The sequence below is a fragment of the Equus przewalskii genome, chromosome 3 (assembly GCF_037783145.1).
Source record: "Equus przewalskii isolate Varuska chromosome 3, EquPr2, whole genome shotgun sequence".
Classification (NCBI taxonomy): domain Eukaryota; kingdom Metazoa; phylum Chordata; class Mammalia; order Perissodactyla; family Equidae; genus Equus; species Equus przewalskii.
Window position 1 is genome coordinate 4,052,555 of NC_091833.1, and position 22,719 is coordinate 4,075,273.

Consider the following 22,719-nt stretch of genomic DNA (forward strand, 5'->3'; position numbering starts at 1 on the left):
CACTGTGCTTATGAGCTTTCTCAGGTCACGAAGGCCTTGGAGAAACTACCGAAAACTGAGGCTCCTAGGAATCCATGTTAAAAATTTTTGTCCTAGATAATATGCTTTAATGAAAGAAGTGACTAGTTGTTTGTCTTGTCTGTCTGTCTGTCTTTGTTGATGTGTCCCCAGTGCCTGATACTTACTGACTCAATAATCCATGTTCCATGAAGCAAATGGCTGCACCTCAGGGGTCAGGGGAGGTGTGATGATTAATTTTATGCGTCAACTTGACTGGGCTAAGGGATGCCCAGAGAGCTGGGAAAACATTATTTCTGGGTGTGTCTGTGGGGCTGTTTCAGAGGCATTTGAATTGGTGAACTCAGTAAAGCAGATGGCCCTCCCCAGTGTGGATGGGCATCCCCCAGTCTGTTGAGGGCCCGAATAGATGGAGGAAGGGTGAATTCACTCCCTGCTTGAGCTGACACATCTGTCTTCTCCTGCCCTCAGACATCCGCGCTCCGGGCTCTCCAGCTTTCCGCCTCAGGCCAGGACTCACACCCTCGGCCCCTGATTCTCAGGCCTTGGCACTTGGACTGAATCACACCAGCAGTGCTCCTGGCTCCGCCACTTGCAGATGGCACATGGTAGAACCTCCCAGCCTCCATAACTGCGTGAGCCAATTCCTATAACAAATCTCCTCTTATATATGTCCATACCGTCACGCATCGCTTAACAATGGAGCTACGTTCTGAGAAATGCGTCTAGTCTGGCTCTTCCCACACTATATTGTGATGTGCGGGTATGTCCGTGCTCATCTATAACCTGTGATTGTCGGGAGAGTGGGTGCCATGCCTTAGTCATCTGAGCAGGCCCTGCCGGTGGCACAGGGCCTGTGGCACAGACGCTGTGACAACTTTGACTTGCTGAGCTAGGCTTTTCCTTCTCAGTAACTGATCCTGTCACCTATCAAAGTGCTTCCACCAGGAACCTGGGAGGCAGCCTTCTAACCGGTCTGGGCCTGTCCTGTCCGCTCTACTCCAGGAGCACTCTCCATCCATGCCCAAGCCACCATCACCTGGCCCTTAGAGGACTTTCTTACCTGGCCTCTGCATCCCGCTTCCCATCAGTTCTCCTTGGAGCATAGCCCAAGGATTGTCTTCATAAGTAAACCCTTTGTGGCAACGTCCTTGCTTCAGCTCTCCCAAAGCCAGGGTCAGGTCTCTAGTTGAAAGCATTCGCGGGAGCTTTTCCTTTCATCATATTTGTAATTAGAGTGACCCACCTTCCCAGTTTGGCAGGACTGAGGATACAGTCGCAGGATGTAGGACTTTATTGCTAAACCTAGGCAAGTCTTGGTCAAACTGAGACAAGTTTGTTGTCCTACATGTAATGTATTGTTCTACTGTTCAATGCCTGCCCACAGGTTAAGCACCATAAGAGCCAGGGTCTGTGTATTTTGTTCACATCTCTATTCCAGAGCCTGGAACAGTACTTGACATGCAGTAGACATTTTGTAAATATTTGTTGGATGAATAGATGAGTGGATCTTAAAGGATCCTTCCAACTCTTGAGTCTGGTATTCAATAAAGGTAAAATCAAAGGAAAGAGTGGTAATGAGAACGATCCTTTCAAATATCCTTGGGGCAGCTGGTGCCTGTGGGAAGGACAGAAGGTAGAACAAAGGGTTGCTTCTAAACAGAATGCCTATACCCAGGCATGAAGGAGATGAGGCAAGAAGCAATGGCCGAAATGCGTAAAGTGAGGCCCACAAGATGCTGTGCACTTTTCATGCATTCATTCCTTAGACTTGCTCTGTCAGGCAGATGTTTTTGCCTCTCTTTTGCAAGTAAGGAAAGTGAGGGATGGTGAGGTTAGGTAACAGGCCCCAGGTCACATGGCTCACTGGAGTTAGAGACGGGGCAGACCCATCTTCAAGCCCGCAAGGGTTAACTGGCTTCTTTGTCCATGTTGAGCTTCTTGTGCTTCTCAGTCTCTGGGTGCTAGTGAGGGACGATGGGGTCACAGAAAAGAAGGGGAATGCCCGGAAAGGAAGAGGGCCCAGAGCTGGAGAAGGAAACAAAGGTCCCCAGAAGTCATCTGAGGCTCTGGAAAGAACAGAGAAATCAGACGAGAAACAGAATCTGAGTATTAGGAAATCAGAGCTAAATGACCATTCTCTAGGATTCAGACTTGGAAATTGTCTTTCTCCATAGGGGAGGGGAATTGAGGTATTGATTGCATTTATTTTCTCATGACACAAAAGGTAAATTAATCCTTTTAGAGCAGAAACCATGTTTTTATTACATTCTGAGTAATTTCCTTTGAAAAAGAAAAACATTTTTAAAGCCACTGGCAGTAAAACTAGATTTCCCTCCCCCACATCTTAGATGAGAATGTGTGTCATTATTCATGCATAATCTGATTCCAAATGATTCCTTGTTTACAGTTTGTTTTTTTGTATTTCCTTATGTAAGCAAGAATTAATACACTCAGACATGAAAGAAATAAGCTAAATTATTTTTAGTGCTTCTCTTTAGGACGTACAATATGTCTTCTTTAACTCTCAATGACATGCAAAACAGTCAGAGAAAAACACAAATAAATACCTGTGGAAACAGAGACAAACATCCCGGGTGGAAGGAGGGGTCTGTGCGTCTGCGTGGCCTGCTCGGCTCTCTTCTCCCTGGAGCCTGCCCGGGACCAGGCGGGTCTGGGACGCCCCCTGGAGCTGGTCTGTCCCTTCGTCGTGCCCATCAGGTGCCAGCTCATCCTGGCACACAGCCTCAGTGAGCCTCCCAGCTGAGCCGAAAGCAAGGGGAACATCCAGATGTTCATGCTTTCTGCGTGCCTGGGGAGGCTGGCTCTTTGTGGGGGAAGCCTGGCTGCCCTCAGCCTTTACCTTTGCAGCCTAGAAAGCTGTCAAAAAACTCTGGTGCCTGCAAAGAATCTGAAGAGTGTCTCTCTGTGTTAATTTGTCAGCTAGTTTATCAGAGAACTTCTCGTGATTTCAAAGCCTATCCACCACTTTTAAAAGCCTCCTTAACACACAGGGTAGCTCAGGGCCAGAATCAGAGTGAGGCAAAGGGCCAAGGGCTTAAATTTAAGGGGGCGCGTCTGCTCAGCTGCTGACCCTGTGCTCATGCGACCTGAGAGTGAGGGTCTCCTCACATTTACTCCCTGGCTCCTCCTCGGCCTTGCGCTCCTTTCAGCTCTGAGATGCCTCTATGTGTGAAGTGACTTGAAATTCATTTTCCTGGGATCTGAGTACCTTACAAGTTGTTAACTTGCCTTTCAGTAGACAACTCTGCATATGTGATATCTGTCTAGAAACATGTTTCTCGTTTTTTAATTCAGGTATCACACATTGCTCTCTTGTAGCTGTCATTAGAAGAAAAACACAGAAGCCTTTTTCCCCCATTTAATGCAGAGATGAAATGGATAGCATATTTTTGATAGAGATTATCACGTGTGGCCATAACAAGGCTGTAAAGTTTGACCTTATGAATCCAGAATACGATGGCCGCTGGGAACTCGGGGCCTCCCGCATCCCTGGGGCTGCCTTCTCAGCCCACCACCCTCCTGCGCTCTCTTTGAAGACATCAACTGCCTTTATTTTCACTCCAACTCAAATAAAGTTTCTTTCTCGTCGTCATCTGTTGGGAGGTCTTAGGCCCAGAGGACAGTGGGACCTTACACAGCTAGATATCATAGGGAAACTGAAACGAGATACGATAGCAACTTATGGAGTCTTTGCCAGGTGCCAGCGCCTGTCCTAGCTATCAGGTAATCCTTACCCCCAGAGCCAGTCTTGGGCCCAGGTGAGAAGCCTTCTGCTCTGGGCCGGGCGGCATGCGTGAGCACGCGTGTGCATGCCCCATGAGCTTGGCTCCGGCCCTTTGCTGGTTGTTCCTCTCCCCATAGTGAGGAGACTCTGGACCAAGGGGTTATGTGCACCTGGAACTCACGTCCCCTCTTCTAGAACACACTTGGGGGTGCCCACAACCTCAGAATTTCCTGCCTCCAGGCTGCACGTGCCTCTTTCCTGGGTCTGTCCTCTCAAAGACAGATGGTGCTGCCAGTGAGTGTCCCCATGTCTGGAGGCGGCTATTAGCTGGGGTGGGAGGGTGCACGGAGCTGGGAGAGGTAGATATCCCCGTGAGGGGACTTCGAGTATGCCTTCTTGAGCCCGCAAACGTCAGCAGTGGGCCCACTGCAGCCCTATACATTTTCTTATGATTATCTCCATTTTATAGGAGAAGAAGCTGAGACCCATAAAAGTCAAGTAACTTCTCCAATCGTATACTGAGTGATGGTGGGGCCCAGATTTTGACTTGGACAGTGTGGCTTCAGGGACCCCCAACTTTATCTGCTGTTCCACGCCATGTCTTGAAGAGCTACGATCTCACTCCTGAATTATCACCACCTGGTAATGCAGTACCACAGCCTGCCAGGGAGACAGTGACCGCTACCCGAGTGGCGGCAGCAGTACCCATTGAGGGCTCCCGGTGACCAGGAGAGATATATGCATGTAAAGAAATTTATTATAAGGTATTGGCTCATAGGTCCCATGATCTGCCACCTGCAAGCTGGAGACCCAGGAAAGCTGGTGTGTAGTTTGAAGGCCTGAGAGTAGGACAGCCTGTGGTGAGACTCCAGTTTGGATCTGAAGGCCTGAGAACCAGGAGTGCCGAAGGCAGGAGAAAATCGATTTCCCAGGTCAAGCAGTCAGGCAGAGCTAATTCAACTTTCTTCTGCCTTTTGGTTCCATTCAAGCCCTCAACAGACAGGATGATGCCCACCCACACTGGGGAGAGCTATCTTCTTTGCTCAGTTCACCAATTCAAATGTTAATCTCTTCTGGAAACACCATGACAGATAGACCCAGAAATAACATTTTACCAGCTATCTGGTCATCCTGTGGCCCAGCCAAGTTGCCACATAGAATTAACCATCACAACCAGTCACAACAACCTTAGTCTTGAAGTAGAGTGCTGGAAGTCTCCTAATGGAGCAACAGCTAATGTACTGTCTTAGTTGCTCTACTGTAGAGCCTGTGGGTCAAGGAAGACTAGTCAGCAGCTGAAAAGATGAGAGGACTTAGTGACTTCACCAAGCGTGGGACCTTTAATCAACAGTAAACACTGTGATGAACTAAGTACGTGTCCTTAGACCTGCACCTGCCACATGTCAAGTGCTCAACAGGCACATGGAGCCGGCAGCTCCCACATTGAACAGTGCGGAACATTTCCGTCACTGCAGAAGCTCCTGTCGGACAGCACTGCCGTGGACAATCTTTGAGTGGCCTTTGTTAATATTACCGATGTTGAAAGGACATGTTGTCAACCTTTTTGCTTTATTTCCAAATGTCAGATAATTTTTCTAACGTACCAAAGTAGGGTAAGGGTCCTGTAGTCAGTATATTTTGGAATCTTTTGATTAAACAATTAAATTGTGTCCTTGATTTTTAAAGACTTTAATATGCCAGTGTGTATTTTGACTGTCCAAGAGGGAGCTAGAGAAGGTAATGTTTCCCAACTTCTTTGGGCCATATTTGTTTTTTCAGTGTTTCTTAGCTCTGGTGTTCCATCTACGAGTTTAACCAATCAGAACTGCTTCTTTAAAGGATGAACATAAAACCAAACTTGTTGGGGCTCTTGCCCTTGGGAAAGTCAGCTGCTGTGTGAGAAGTTGGGTTACCCTGAGACCTGCAGACTGGAGAGGTCACCTCTGCTGTGAATGAAACCCCAGATGAACTCCTAGCTGTCAGTCACTCTTGCCAAAGCACCAGACATGTGAGGAAGCTGCCTTGGTCCCTCCAGCCCAGCCCAGCCATCCACCGAACACCTCTCTGTGACATCAGTTGATGCCCAGACGAACTGCCCAGCCACACATTGCTCAAATTTCTGATTTAAAGAATCCAGGAGATATAATAAAATGATGTTGCTTTAAGCCACTAAGTTTTGGGTAATTTCTGATGCAGCAATAATGACCAGAACAGAATTTCTCCAGCAAGGAATTACCAAGTCAGCCACCTTTTCCTGGCTTAGAGTTTCTTCTCAGTCCTCAAAAAAAAGACTAAATCAAACAAAAAGTGTCAAATATCGTTTGTTATAAAGATGAAGCTGGACTAAGGTGTTAAAGGGACACCAAGCTAGGAAGCTAATCCTAAGTGTATTAGTTATCCACTGCTGCACGACAAATTACCCCAAAACTAATTGGTTTAAAGGAAACAGATATTTATTATCTTACAGTTTCTAGAGCTCAGGAATCTGGGGCAACTTTGCTGGTCCTCCGGCTCAGGGTTTCTTGAAGGCTGCAATCAAGATGCCAGCTGGGGCCGTAGTCATCTCAAGCCTCAGCAGGGGCAGGATCCACTTCCCAGCTCACTCATGTGGCTAATGGGACCTAGCTGTTCTTCCCTAGCTGTTGGTCGGAGGCCCCCGAGGTCCCTACTCCTGTGGACCTCTCTATAGGGCAGCTCACAACATGACAACTGGCTTCAACAGAGCAAGCAAGAGGCCAAGAGAAGGTGAGCAAGACAGATAGCACAGCCTTTAGTAACCTGCCCTCAGAGTGACATGTCGTCATTTCTGCCGTATTCTGTTTGTTAGAAGCAAGTCACTAAGTCCAGCCCACACTTATGAGGAGGGGATTCTACGAGGGCAGGAGGTGGAGATCACTGGGGGCTATCTTAGAAGCTAACCGCCACATTGACCTTCTGAGTAGTTTAGGGGGTCAGTAGAGTTCTTGCATTGAGCTACAGGAAGCAGTGACAACGTTGTATTAAAGGATGTGATTCCAAATACAATACAACAAGCCATAATATCTGCCATCCTAACACATTTACATATCTGCCTCCCCAGCCCTGTCCCCATTACCCTTCCAGCTTGTGGATCATTTCTGCCAAGTTCATGTAGCATTATTCTCTAAGGCAATAACGTGTCTAGCTAGACTTTCCACGTGGGAGCTTCTCGTAGCACTGCTTTCTTGGACAATCTCATGTGGTCTCCTTACGGTCTTCCTGTAGATTGCTCGTGTCGATGGACTTGAACAGATCACGGGGACCTACCAACCTGCGCTGCAGTCATTACTGACGTGTCAAAGGAGCCTGCAATTCAACCCATCTAGTCTGAGCAGCTGTCGTGTTGTTCCTCCCAGATCATGGGAAGCAGAGGAGGTGATCCTCCATGCCAGCAGGAGGACAAGACTGAACATGCACACGAGGCGAGCTTCATCTCGCCCCTTATTGGATGAGTTACGGGTATAAGATTCCAAAGCATCTTAGAATATAAGGATAGCTTCTTATATTATAAATTGGAGGTAATAAGATGGAAAATCAGTCATATAGTTAAAAGTAGCCCCTGAAAAATTCCCTTAAATTCCACAGAAAGTACAGAATACACTGCTTTGTGTACAGGCTCTCAAAAAAGCCCAATCCCATTGAGTTTTCCTCGTCCTGCCATGGAAGAGACCATCACTCTTTCAGTTGAACCCCAGGCGAAGTGGTTGGCATGGTTTACCGGCCTTGTTCTACAAAAAAATAAATAAATAAAAAATGTTTATTTAGTTATTTATGCCCAGCGTGTTTACTAGAGCTTATATAAATTAAAAGGGTGTATGATGGGTTTGACCATCTATGGTTTTTGGTTTTATCGGTAAGACAGAGACAAAAAAAAGAAAGAGAGCAAACTACACAAAAACTAGTACTGCTCTGGCTCAGGGGTTGGTGAACTTATTCTGTAAAGGCCCAGACAGTAAATAATTTAGTCTTGCAGGCCATATTACCTCTACATCAGTTCTTCAGCACTGCCTTGTATCGTGAAAGCAGACAGTGCCTAAATGCATAGGCACAGTGGTCGCCCAATAAGACCTTATTTACGAAAACAGCGGCCAGCTGGAGCTGGACTACAGGTCATGCTTTGCCAGCCCCTGGTATAGCTGAGTGAATCCTTGTCTAGTCTGCCTTGTGTTAAATCTCTGCAGTCATCCATCCATGCATCCACGCATCCGTCCTTCTAGCCATCCACCCAGCCAGCCAACCAGCCAGCCACTCACTGATTCAACACATGTTTATGGAGGGCCTGTAGAGTACATGAAGCACAAGCATTTATATTAGGTGGGACTCATTGCTTTTGTTTATGCTGAGGCGAGAGGGCACATGGTAATTGTGGCTCTACCACCCCGACTGTCACTGAGATCAGTGAAGCTAAGGCAAGTCCCCAAAGTCAGGACATCCTCCCTTTCACATCTAATTGCCTCCTACACCCACCTTCATTCCAAGCTGTCTCTTTCACTTCTTAATTCCTCCTTGAGCTGCAAGGAAGAAAAACAAACAAATAAGCAAATCTTCTTCAAATTGGGGTTGGCAACTTAAAACCCCTTTGCCCAGGCAAAGAGTGTGGAGTGGGGAGACCACAGGCCCTCGGAGAGGGGTCCCCGCCCCCTCTTTGCAACCTCCAGAGCACCTCTCCTTTCGGATTCTGCCCGAGGCCAGAGGCTCCTCTTAGTGCTTCCTGCTATGTGCTCAGCTGTATTTGTAAGACCTGTCTGTTGATCCCAAGCGCTCTAAGTGTTGTCACTGGGTCCCTGGGGGAGAATGTAAGGAGCCTCCTCCATCCCCAGAGTCTATCCTCAAATCATTCAATCCAGAAGAACTTCCAAAGTCTGCCATAGGCCTGCTGAAATCACACAAATGGCAAATGACCAAAGGCCAGCACTATACCAAGGCCACGGCGTTGCCCTGAAAAAGGCAGAAGAAAATGATGGAGGGATGGACGTGGAATTTCTGGGTAAACTGACAGATACATGTGAGATTCTGCATGAAGATGACAGATCCTTCTCTGGGATCTGCCGTTTGTCTCCCTCTGACACTTCCTGGAGTTAGGGGTCATTGTGTGAAGGGGCTTGGGTTTGCCCCTGAGTCGCAAGGCCTGCTCTTGCCGCGAAGCGGCCTCTCTCCAGTTGTTGGCCGGGCCTTCAGATCTGTGCACAGAACTCCAAAGGCCCCTTGGTTTGAACAGGTGCCGAAAGCCAGGGAAAGCCAAAATATTTTGTTCTTTCTGGGTCACGAACTGTTTGCTGTTGGAAACATCTGTATGGATGGGTGTACGGGCTAAACATAACAGAAGTGCGGCGAATGATGATAGCAGTCTTTGTTAGGGAGCCCCCTGAGGACCCCAATAAAGTCGATCTCTTAAGCACAAGCCCCTTGCTTCAGGCCACAGGGACAGGCAATGAATTATCCACATTGGTTAAAAGGGCAAGGTCGCCTCATGACAACATTGCTCATATGCTGCAGCTAAATCAAGCCTGTCCCCAAATGTCAGTGGGGAAGATGTGTGTGTGTGTGTTCGGAGCGAGGTGATGATGGAAGCCCGCCTTCAAAAGCAAAAATCACCCTAATTAGAGGAAATGCTACAAGTTCATTTCCTCAAAAAAGAGCAAGTGAGAGGGAAGAAGCTTAAAGACTAGATGTTTAGACAGGCCTGCAAGCCCCCTCGTGACCTTGCTCTGATATTTAACAAAACATTAATCTTCTTGCCAGCAATTATAAAGGATACAGTGATGTCGCTGGCTCTCAGAGAGTGAGTAATAGTAATTCCATTGTTCCCATTTATTTATGCCTTGGCTGTACCAGGCAGATGAGGTAAGTTGGGGCTTTGATATGTTATTATTCCTCACTGGCAATACATAAAGGATGCTTACACAAATATCCGTCTGTTTCCGAGGCACTGTTTCATACCTCCTTACAACTCGCCATCAAAGCGTTTCAACATTTTATTATGAAATCATGAAAATCCCCCTCTAGTTTGCATATGAATTATAGCCTTTTTTTAAACCACCAGTGTACCCCAGTGACAGTGGCTTTTGAACCACAGAAAGGAACAAGGTGTTAGATATTCATTCCTTGAAGGTTGTGACTAGCCGGATAACCTTGCCGAGTGCTCTTTGCCAGGGTACTGTCCAAGATCTCCAGCAAACACAAGAGCTTGGGGTGGGGGGGACAGGGGGAGACCATTCGGTGTCACGGGGAGACCAGTGATTTTTCCTTCTCTTGTTGGGAAACAAAATTTGGTCTGAAAGCTTCCATTTGGGAGTGAAGGAGAAAGGCAAGGTTATACACCTTGTAATTTCAAGCTAAACAAAAAAGCCATCTTTGTCTTCCTAAAATAAAACAAAATCCCTATCCAGAGGTTAGGGCAGCGGCTGGGTTTCCTGTCAGTGATGACTTCTAAGTTGTCGCTCGCACTCCTTGCTCACGTTGATCTGGCAAGCGGAGGAGAAGCTAAGCGACTGCTTCTTTTGTGGGATTTGCATATCAACTGGGATCTTCCTTTTGAGTTGGCCTCCTCTTCTGGGGACAATTAATAATCTCCCTTGGAATGCGGAGGGTGGGAGGGAAGTTGCCTGACAAAATTGTTTATATGTGCGCATGGGCGTGTGGAGTCTCTCACTTGGGGTTTTGTTTCTCATGTGAATCTGTGCATACGTAGCCTGCAAGAAATCAAAGCAATTGTATTTTAGTGAAGGAAGCTTTGTTTGGGGTGGGGAAGGAGCCCTCTGCAGTGATGGAGAATACATTTTAGACTTAGCAAAATTCTCTCGCCGTAGGCCAGGTCTCTGCCTTTGATTGGCACCTGTGGGTCTCAGTGACCGTGAAAATGTCCTGCCTTATCGAGCCTGAGGAGGTACTGTATGGAGAAGGGAGAGGAAGGAGGGGAAGCAGAAGCATGTCCCTGCTCTGATGTGCTCAAACAGGGTGAGATTCTGCATCGAATTCCAAGCCTCAGTTTATGCCCGGTGGTGTGCCAGGTGGTAGAGAACAGCCAAAGTAGTCAGCAGCTGCCGAACACAGACAGAACCAGACAGCCGCCTCTCCGGCTGAAAAAGCATCTGCCCTGTGTTTGTAGAGTAGGAAGTGGGGTAGATTACAAAGTGCGGGGCTGCCGCGAAGTTGTCAAATTACCCGCCGCAGGAAGGTCTATCTGCCTGCCTGTCTATGCCTCTTGCTGGCTTTTGTTCAAAGAAACTACAAATGCAATGGGATTGTGACATAATACTCTTACAGTAAAATATTTGTCCTCATCTCAAGAGCACCGTGAGAGGGGTACCATTACATGTAAACAGCTTACTGGGTGACTTACAGATTGTCCCATTTCACTTAAAACGTGCAGTGAATTGTTAAAAATACAGGGGCTAACTTCTAACCCTGCCCGCTTCTGCACTGTTTAGAGATAATGTGGCAGTGAAGGCCCTTCTTAATCTCCACCATCCTACCTACCCGTCTGTCTCCAGTCCTCATGGCCAGCAGGAAACCTTCGCTCATGACTTGAGTCTCTTGCACACCCATGTTTCCTCTCAGGCCCACGTATTTACTTCTCTCACTTCCCCTCACTCAGAAGGACAAATTTTATTTAATGAACTAACCCTAAACAATTGGTATGCCTACATGCAATGCTGTGTTCAGAAGGATTCTGAAGCCTACACTGGACTGGGGGCGGGGGAAGAAGAGTGGCTTGATTGACTGGTGATGACTGATTAGTGATAATGGATAAGTGATGGCTGCCGTAGTCATGCAGGAGAAGGAAGAATGTGTTGAGTAGTTGCAACATCTGAGCCCTCTGGGTTGCCCACCCTTACCTTTCATCCCTCTAAACGCTACCATCCTCTCAGGTCCGAGTGGAGCCCCTTCCGCTTCTCTGGAGCCTTCACCACCAGTGACTACCTCCCTCCTCCACGGCTGAGCATCTTTATGGTCCAGCTTCTACGGGAATCGAACCACCGTCAGCCTTGAATGACTACTGACCATTTCCCTAGGTGCATGGCTTGGTTTTTCAGTGAGATGAGACATTTGTGAGGGCAGAACCTACATTCTTTCTCTTATCGAACAGCCTGACACAGGACACAATGATGATGCTCAGTAACCACACATAAAATGAGTTGTAGTGCTGATACAATTCCACGGTTTGCTGTAAAATGAGCTGCGGGTATTTCCTCTATCCACCCCTCCCCTGTGTGCTCAGTTCTGCCTTTTGAGGTGCACAGCTCCCTGCTACACCCCTACATATTGAACTAAAAAGCCTAAGACATGTGTCCCAGGTAAATGTTCAGGGTCTCACCAAGAAAAGAATCGTATTAATTGCCCAAACCCACAAACATTTATTCTGACCCTTCAGAAGAAGACAGTGCCACTATAGTACCATGTCTCCTGCTAATTTAAAGAGTGATGTGTCACTTTCTTCTATTTATTCTATACCACTGTTAAAAAGGGAGTCCTTTCGAGGTTTCTAAGCCTCAAAGATAAGAGGGATTGTTAAACTTTGATTCTTTTTCTTTCTTCCACTTCCCTAAGGTTTTTGAAGAACTGGCAAACTGGTGATGGGTTCTATCCTGATCATTATTGTGGTCACTGAATTGTCCATTAGCAAATAAAGGCTAGTTAGAGCTAAATAAGCAAAAGATATGACCTCACTTAGTGTCTCTTAACCAAAAGAGAGGAGAAAAGAAATCTCTACAATTAAGGATTTGATATGAATCTTGCAAAAACAGCTATTGGCCAAAAAAGAAAAAAAAAGAGAAAAGAAAAGCAGTTGAGGGATTTCATATTCAGAAAAGGGGTCACTCTCAGGAGTTTGAGCCTGGAACACTAAAATGATTAATGGTGTGTTTCACCAATTGTTTGCGTCAAAGATGCTTTCTTCTTGTTGTCCCGAGGAAACATGGCATGAGTCTCCTGACGTGCCGCGGAAAGCTAACTCAGGAGAAACCTTCCAGCTGCCAGGCAGCGTCCTCGTCAAGAAGTTGATTTCAGTGTCCGTGGTGGAGAGCCTTCTCTTGCCGGTCATCTGTGGCAGTTAGGACGCAAATGCTCGCTGAGCCTCCTTGTGCCCTGACCCTCGCTAGGCAAAAGAGGTACAAAAGAAACACCAGGGGTGGCCCTTATGGCGAATCTGCTAAGAAGTGAGGAGGCCACGGGAGATGGAGAATGGTCATAATGGTCACAGGATGTATATTTCTGCTCATACTACTGTAAATAATAACGATAACAACAACATGCATTTTGAGGGTTCTCTATGTCCCAGACACTGTTCCAAGCCCCCTACAGATGTTCAATCCTATGACAATTGTGTGAAATAGGAACTCTTACGGTCATTTTTCCTTGCAGATGAAGAAATTGAGGCACCAGGAGGTTGAGAGAAGGTGGGCTCTTGAAGACAAAGAAGTGTTAGGAACAAGGATGATCACCCACATCACTGGAGCTTTGTCACCTTTGGCTCTTGGGAGAATGGACTCTGAAAGTTTGCCTGGATCTTTTGTTTTCTTCAGCAAGAATAGTATTGATTGAATGTTTAGATCTAAATGAAAAAATAGTAGAGTCAGAATAATTTTCTTTTCTCTTGCAATCCCTGAGAGACAGAGAAAGGGAGGGGGCAGAGGGAGGAGAGAGAGAGAGAGAGAGAGAGAGAGAGAGAGAGAGAGAGGGATGGAGTGGCACTCCAGCAGCCCGAGAAGGGGCGGTGTTCTCAAGTGTGAAGTGTTCCAGCACCGGGCTAGTCTCCTGCTGCTGGGATGTCCCCCACCCCCGTGTCTCCCCCTTGGCCCAGCAGCCTAGCTGACATGTGATGGCGGCTCACAAAGGGCAGAATTCCACAGGCTCAGCTCTTAGCTTGTTCATAATTTGTCACATTGTTCCCCCACTTTGCTGCACGTATGAGATATGTAAGACCCCCGACGGCTCTGAGACCATTGCTGTGGCTGGGCACAATGGGGGAGAGTTGAGGCTGAATTGTGGCCGTAGCCTGGAGTTCCTTTGCCTTTGTGACTGCCGATGAGATGCTTCAAGTCATTGGGGTGGCCCTTTGTGAGCGCAATTAAAAACTGGAGAGAAAGGACGAGGAAGCAGAGGCTATCTGCGCATGCGTGTGCAGCAGTTACTCAGCGGGTGTTTCTGGGCAGCGGGAGGGGACCAGGGTATTTATAACATAATCCTGCTCGTTTGTAGAACCCTCACTAGGCAAAGCCGATAACCTACTATGGTCAGGACTTCGTTTCAGTAACTTGGCAGTTAACTTGGCTGCTCAGGCCCTCTGATGATATGCTCACAGGCTCACCGGCAGGCTGGAGGACTGTGGTTTCTGTTCAGAGAACAAGCGGAAATGGAGCTAGCCGTTTGGGGATGGCACCATACATGAGGCTGCAGTTGCCATGTGTCCCGACAACCTTGGTCAATGTGGCTGTAGTCTGTGTCCCAAATGACCCTCTTCTGAGACTGACCCGTGCCCTGAGCCCCAGCCTGGTTCCCGGGATCCTGGATCCGCACCTCCCTGCCTTTGCTTACCTCCCACCCTGTCCTATTAACCCTTTTGTAGGTGCCTGCACCTCTGCTGCATTCGGCACCAGCCAGCTGAGAATCAGCGTTCTTTTTCGTAAAGTGGGGAGAACCTATAGCTGTCTAAAGTTTAGAACCAGTGGGCTGGCCCAGTCATCTCACACTCTCACTTCGTCTCTCTCTTCTTTTTTTTTCTGATTTTTTAATTATAAAGTAGATATCACATACGCGATCTATGTACACCTATATAGGTTGCGAAGCATAATAATAATAGACAGGCAACTTCACCACTCAAGAACTAGAACGTTGTTAATATGGTTGCAATACCTTGTGTGCTTCCAATCTCATCCGCTGCCTCCCCTCTCCCACAAAAGGATCCAAAATATGTTCATACATGTGTGCATACACTTAGAAATAAACAGGTCATTTCAAATGGTGGGAAATCTCGAGCATGTACAAAAGTAGAGCGCATGACCATGGGCCAGCCTCAGCAGCTGGCGACTCACGGCCAGTCTCGTTTCATCTCCACCCCACCCGCTTCCTCCCCTTCCATCCTACTGTGGTGCCAACCCCTTACATTGTTTCATTTCTCCTGAAAATTCTTGCTTTTCTTTATAGTTTTACCACATACGAATATATTTCTTAACACTACATTTTTTAGTTTTCTTTGTCTATGTATTTTATAAAAGCAGCATTATTCTGTATGTTTTCTTCTGCCATTGTTTTTTTTTTTCGGTTCTACGTTCTAGTCTTCATCCTTGATGATGCTTGTCACTGTAGCATATTCGTTTTTGTGGCTGTGCAGTATCTCATTTTATGAGTACTCCATCCTTTACTTATCCGTTCTTCTGTGTCTGAGGATTTAGATTATTTCCTGTTTGAGCGATTTTAACCAAAACTGTTAAATATTTATAGACATGTCCTCTGGAATACACACGCACAAGTGTCTCCAAGTAGAGATAAAGAGTCAAGTTTTTGGTCTTACCATATGTGCTTTTCTAACTTTATAAAATGATGCCAAATTGTTTTTCTGATATGATTATTTTTACTTATACTCCTACATTGATGTTTGAGTTTCCATTACTTCACATCCTCACTGAAACTTGATATTGTCAGATTTTATTAGTATTTTGCCAGCCTAGTGGGTATGAGAAAGGTTTTCCCTGTGGCTTTAGTTTCTCAGTTCCTGTTTACCACTAAGGCTGAGCATTAGGTTCATTCCTGGCCATTTGTGTTCCTCCTCTGTGAAGTTCCTGGCCATGTCTTTTGCTTATTCTCTATTGAATTGTTTTTCTTAGTTTCCTTCATTTGGCGAGTTCTTTAAATAATCTAGATACTAAACTTTGATTGATTGATTATTGATAATTATGTGGAAAGTATATTCTCCCAGTTTGTGGCATTCCCTGCAGCCCGGTGTTGTTTTTTGATGAGCAGGATTATTAATTTTAATGTAGTTATGTTTGTTAATCTTTCACTCTGTGATTATTATTATTATTATTTCAGTCTTGCATAGGAAAATTGTCCCCACCCACTGATCATGAAGACATTTTCCTACCTTTTCTTCAAAAAGCTTTAAAGTTTTGCCTTTTACATTGAGGTGGTTGATCTACTTGGAACTAATTTTGATGTATGGCGTGAGGTAGGGATCTAATTTTTATTTCTTGTTCCATGTGGATAATCAATGTCTCCAGCACCACTTATTGAATAATCCACCCTCTGAAATAATTAGTAAAATAATAATTAGATAAGTTCCAAGAAGAAAACAGAACAGAGTAATGTGGTCCAGAGTGACTGGGATGTGGGAAAGGAGAAGCTGGTGACGTGGAAATGAGGAAACGGCTCCATTGAACGGGTAACATTTGGGCTGAACTCAGAAGGAGCCAGCTGCGTGGAGATCTGCAGGTGAAGACTCCTGTGCGGAGAAGACAGCGAGCGCGGAGGCCCTGAGATGAGAGGGAACTCTGCACATCTGAGGAGCAGAGAGAGGGTTTGGAGGGGACATTCCAACAAAGGAGTCCGGGCTCAGAGGTATCGGATTACGTAGAGTATTGTAGGCAATGAGAAGGAATTGGGATTTCATTCTAAGCACAGTGGGAAACAGTTGGGGAGTTTAATCAGGAGAAGGATGTGATTTAATTTATTCTTTTAAAAGACCACATGGGCTGGAAGCTAACCAATGTTCTACAAGGGCCCCAAGTGGAGACAGTGATAAAGTCCAAGCGGGAAAGGAGGATGGTTACGATGAAAGTCTGTTTTGGCAGGGTGGGAAACTGATGTGTGGTTCCCTGTATAACTTGCCTGGCCAGATCACATGTGGAGCACATTCCTGGGTTCCCCAGAACCATCTTTCTTTCTGCCTCTCCTGTGCTCTGTTCCCTGTCCCTCTGTCCTGGAGTATCCTTCCTCCAAATTTGTCAGAACTCTGTCCACCCCGCAAGGCCCTGTTCACATGCACTCTCCTCCCAGCAGCCTTTTCCTGACTTCAGGGGGAGTAAAGCTCTCCATCTTCTGGGCCTTGTCTTCCACTGCTTCTCCGAAGCTGCTGCTGACCTTTCACCCAGTCCACCTTGTATTAGCATCCCCTGTGTGCATACGTTCTAGTCTTTGTCTTGCTACCAACAAGCTGAGTGACAATACGCCTACCCCTTTCTCATCTAGACGTCAGTTTCCCCATCTCTAAACAAAGAGGAGGGAATTGGCTAGATCCTCCCTCAGATCCTTTTCCAAAACAAGACTCTGTATCATCTTTCTCTTGCCCTAGTAGATTTAAGTCTATTGAGTCCAGGCATCACAGTTTCATCTTTATCACCCTGCTCAGGCTCTTACTGAGTAAATATTGATGGTTCCTTTAATCTAAATAATCATCATTTGCCAATATGCATTCACTCAGTTCTAGATGCTGTTTTATGTGGGCTATAAAAAAGGAAAAAGACAGAAATTTGAGAGTGTAGAATGATGTCCTTAGTTCCACTTCCTACTTTGTTTAGATTCTTCTCAAATATGTCTTTGGGGACCTTCCTGGGTCTGCTCACATGTGTGGCCATAGACTTGCTTACTTTGTTTTCTTTTCTGCCCCTGGCAGCAGTCAGCCATGTGAATCTGTGTGATGCTTGTTTCTGTCCACCCGGATGTGTGCCGTTAAAATAACCTTGTCATTAGTTTGACTTGACAAGTGGTTGGTGACTGGTTACAAATTATCTAGTCCTTTTTGTGTTGTTGTTGCAGGCTGATTTAACTTGATGGGTTCCGGATATGCCAGGAAAGAAGGACAGCATCTCCTCCTTGCCTGGATCACAAAGAGGCAGTTGAACAGCTTGGCTGCCAGCATTTGAAGAGTTGTGGTTGCTGGCTCTGTACCCAAAGATGTCACTCCCAGATGCCATGGAAAATGGTACATGTCCTCCTTCCTCTCTGTAGGGTCTCTGTGGGTCGTGGAGTGCTTTCTTAAGTTCAGGATTTCTTGGGCATCTGCTTGGCCCTGGCATTCTTAGAGACACAAGCTATGATCTCTGCTCTTAGGAACTTCCAAGAGTGAGGGCATTGGCCCTATGCCCAGAGAACTCTGAGCCCAACTTGGCAAGCGCTACAAAAGACGTATACTCAGAATGCTGTACTGACACAGAACTCTATGTGATGAAATCAGGGAAGGCTTCTCCGAAGAGGTGACATTTGAAATGGCTCTTCAAGGATGTATGGATATTGGCCAAATGGAGAACGGCATTCCAGGGAGGTGGAAGAGCACATATGAATATGGGCACACAAAAAATGTTTCATATAAAGCACGGAGTTCAGTGAGCCTCAAAGTATGAGGTCTGTTTGACATGGGAATGTGTCAAGAAGGTAGGAGTGATGCTCAGATTTGAACTCTAATCAGTGGACAGTGGAGACCAAGCCGAGATTTCCTGGAAGGGGGCTTTGCTTTGGGAGGCAGTGTCAAGGACAGAGAGTTCTGGGAAAGGCTGCGGCAAGGAGGTCCCTTAGGAGGCCTCCTGGGAACATCCAGATAAGAAAGGACCACGACATTTGGATGAAATTAAAGGAGATAATTTGAGAGATATTTAAGTAAGAGAATAAACAAGCCTTGTTGACCACCCAAATGAGGAGAGGAAGACCTAGATTACTCTGCTGGGCAACGGGGTGAGTGGGGATGCCAGCTAAGATGATGCTCTTGCACCTTCCTGCCTAAAACATCCAATGGCTTCCCGCAGGCCTAGAGCAAAAGCCAAATTCCTCATCGTGGCCTATAAGTTCCACCGTGATATGTTCCCTGCTTTGAGATCTATCTCCTGCCACCATCTCCTTATGCATTATCTCCAGCCACAGGGCTTTCCATTCTGTTTCTAGAATACCCAGGCTTGTTGCCACCTTCTGGGTATTGCACTTGTTGATGTCTTTGTGCAAAATGCTCTGTCCCAATGTTCCTAAGACTGACTCCTTGTCATGATTCGAATCTCCATTTGTGTCATTTCCTCAAACGTGTCTTCCTTTCTCTGATCTCCTCATCTAATATTGGCCCAATGCCAGCTACTATATCACTTTATTTTCTGCATATATTTACTTATATTGCTTATTTTCTACGTAAGATGTCACCACCTGAAAAGTTTTTTCTATTCATTTATGCACATTGATTTCCTATCTTCCCTCTAGAAGTTAAGCTCCAAGAGAAGGACCACCATTTGCACAACTCCAACGGCTCTGTTCACAAAGACCCCAACATAACCGGTGCCTCTTGCAGTTGTATAATCTGGTGATCTCGTCCACGAGAGCAGGGACATTCTCTGTGTTGTTCACTCCTGCGGCCCGGTGCCTAGAATGGTACATGGCACATAGGAAGGCATTAAAGACGTATTTATGGAATGACTAGGGAAGACAGGAAGCCAAACAGCTTTTGACCATTGTGGGAGCAAATAATAAGACAGAGCTTTGTTTGGGACATGTTGAGTTTGCATTGCCCAAGCAACTTCCAGGTGGACATGTGTAAGAGGAGGTTGGAAATATGAATCCAGGAAGAGACATACCAACCTACAGAGAAAGCCTTGAATCTTTAGAGACATCCTCGGAGACCTAGGATCTATTCCTTCATCTAAGGATATCATGTTCACGGAAGGAGATTCATTTTTCTCTTAGGCTGTTTTTCTTCTCTTGCCTATGACATATTATTCAGTTATAGATTTTGCTCGAAACTTCCAAATTTAGGAGGTTATGAGACCTAGTTCTTTTGTAGATGATTAGAGGAAGTAAGACATAGTTAAAGTATTTCACTGTGAGGCAATGAAAAGGCAATGATCCAGCCCTTTCACCCACAGTTGTTTGGTGACATCATCAAAGCAGGCAGGGTGGTGTAAATGTTGGTCAAGAAGAAACTTTGTGCTTTTAAGAGTTGCAAATCCATAGCACCACCACCCTGCTATCCTCTGCCCGTGTAGACTTCACTAATCAACCCCAGGGTTATTTGTTTAAAAAACAAAAGAGGGGCTGGCCTGGGGGCGTAGTGGTTAAGTTCACATGCTCCGCTTTGGTGGCCCAGGGTTCGCAGGTTCGGATCCCTGGCACAGACCTAGCACCGCTCATCAGGCCATACTGTGGTGGCATCTCACATAAAATAGGGGAAGACTGGCACGGATGTTAGCTCAGGGCCAGTCTTCCTCACAAAAATAAATAAATAAGAGCTTCTAAACAACCTAAAATTCCCTGACACAGCATGTCAGGCAGAAGACACCAGTAATCTGGACTTGAAACCTATTTGTTATACTCGCCATATAAGAAGACTTTCTTCTAGTTTCTACTTTGCGAAGCATAGAATTATGGAATATAGAAGTGAAACTTCCTCTCTGGTGTCTTGTGCCACCCAGAGCATCTGCTAATGGGCATTTAAAGGGAGGGCTTTCCATCAGAAATGGCTCGGGCACTGTCCTGTCTAAAGGTAGAAGAATGGACTTCTCAGGGTCTTCCAGTCCTGGACCTGTTGATACACTGTGAGAGGACTAGGGGGGCGCATGGTCAGCCAATGCAGGAATCAGGTCGTAGCAGGGGCTGCTGGGAGAGATTTACTCTCTCATTTAATAAGCATTTATTGAAAACTTATTCTGAGCCGGGCACTGTTCCAGGCAATGGAGACACGTGGGAAATGAGACAAGAATAAGGGCCTAACATTCACAAAACTTGATTTTTAGTCTCTGCAAAAAAATGCATTATATATGTGTGTGTATGTATATATATATGTAGATACATGTGTACAGATGCATATTTATGTATATACATATAATAAATTAAAGTAATGATTTCAGGCAGTGATAACCGATATGAGTAATACTAGAAATGGGAGAGTGATGGAGGGTGGGCAATATTAGATCGGATGGTCAGGTAAGGCCTCTCAGAAGGTGGCACTGATCTAAGAGATAAATGAAAGAAATGAGCAATGTAGTCAAGGTCAAGCTCATCCCAGGCAGGGGGAACTGCAAGTACAAGTGTCCTGAGGCAGAAATGAGCCTGCTGTATTCAAAGAACCAGGGAGAGGCCAGTGTGGTTGCCGGGTTGGGCAGAGAAAGACTAGTGATGTGGTGGGGACCAAATCACAGGGAGCTTCATAGACCGTGGGAAGGAGTTAGGATGCTCTTCTAATGGTGATAAGAAACCCTTGCAAGTTTTAAGCAATGCAGAAATAGAAGTTTGCTTTGTGTGATTTTAAAGATCTCTATGGCTGCTGTGTGGAACATGGACCACAGGGAAGCAGGAGTGGAGGGAGAATGAACGGTTAGAGAAGAGGAATATTTGTCGTAGGAAACAAAATTCCCAGTCTTGCAGATTGCTCTAACTAGCGTCGGTACTGGGAGGGTTGAGCAATGTCCTGTCCTCTTGCCTGTTGTGTCTTCACTTGTCCTCCAGAACAGCAGTCAGCGTCAGCCACGATGTTCTCTTTTGTGTGTTTGGCCTCCAGATGTTGCTGAGTTAGAGTCTTGTCATCAGTCTAGCGGGTGGCCTTTTATCATTTCCGGGAATCTGGTTTACAATTCATATTTTAATCTTGATTTCAGCCAATGTCCTCTTGGGGTTAATGTAACCTTAATGTGCCTATTTGCTGTGATAAATTGGGTCACTATCTTTACACCAGCAGAAAAAGCATCAAGTCTCAAATGGAATCACCCCATTACCCCAATTCTCTGTCCCCAGAGAATCCAGCAGGACTCATTCAATCTAAGTAGGGTGCTTTCAGCTGTGAACGTGTGATAACGACATTCATGTACACTGGCACTTATAATTTGCTGTAAAAATCTGCATACTATTTTTGCATGTTTTATGTCACTGTGTCTGAAAGCAGAAAGGAAAGTTGTTAATATTGTCCCATTTTACAGATGATGAAACAGAGATTCAGAGAGGTTAAACAAATTCTTTGGGAAGGCTTTGTACATGATAAATTATTGCTCTTAATTTTAAGCTTTCCTCCTTCTCAAGTATTCAGATTTTTCCGATTAATATTTTTTGAAACACATGTTGTCTGTGATCTTGTGAGCACAGTTCTATAGCATAAATTACAACTTCCTCCGTGGAATGTGTGTGTGGAGACCAACATTCCTCTTAAGGGCCTATACAGCTGCTTAAATTCCCAAACACACTATTGAGTGTGCGTACCCCATACGTGCCGTTCAGCTGAGAGTCGCGGGAACTATGCAGACGAGTGAGGCACAGCCTCACCCTTGAGGAGCGACCATCTGGTGGCAGGGAATTAGGACAGTTTCCCAGTCATCAGGACTCTATCTATTAATAGAAGCCCAACTCAAAGCAGCTTAAGGAAAATGGCAAAGTCTTGGCTCATGTAACTGAGAAATCTAAAGGTGCACCTGGTTAAGTGTAACTGAATCCAAGAGGAATGAATGATGTCCACAGGACTCCTTTTCCCCCCTCTCTATCTAGCTCTAGGCTCTTCTTTATTCTGTGTTGACTCAATTTTTAAGTCATTGGAAAAGATAGCCCCCACCAGTGCCAAGCATATGTCACTCTTGTTGCTGGGAGCCCAGGTAAAAGAAAGCAGCTTCTTCCACAGAGAAAGTGCCAGCAAAAGTCCAAGGACTGATGTGTATTCATCTGATCCGGGTCACATGCCCATCGCTGAAGCAACACTTTACCCAGGCATGTAATAGTCTCTCAATGATTATAATATACTGTTTGAGAAGACAGTAATAGTGCCCAAATAATAGTAATATTATGCCCAGAATTGTGCTTCACAAGCATCATGATATTGAGACCGCAAATATTTCATGAGATAGTGTCTCGGTCACCTTAAGCTAAATTAGGCTTCTATAACAAACAACCCCAAGTATCAGCGGCTTGTAACAACAGAGAGTTGGTTTTTGCTCACAAGACTGCTCATTTCAGGTTGGCCTCAACTATGTTACATGTTGTCCTCCCTT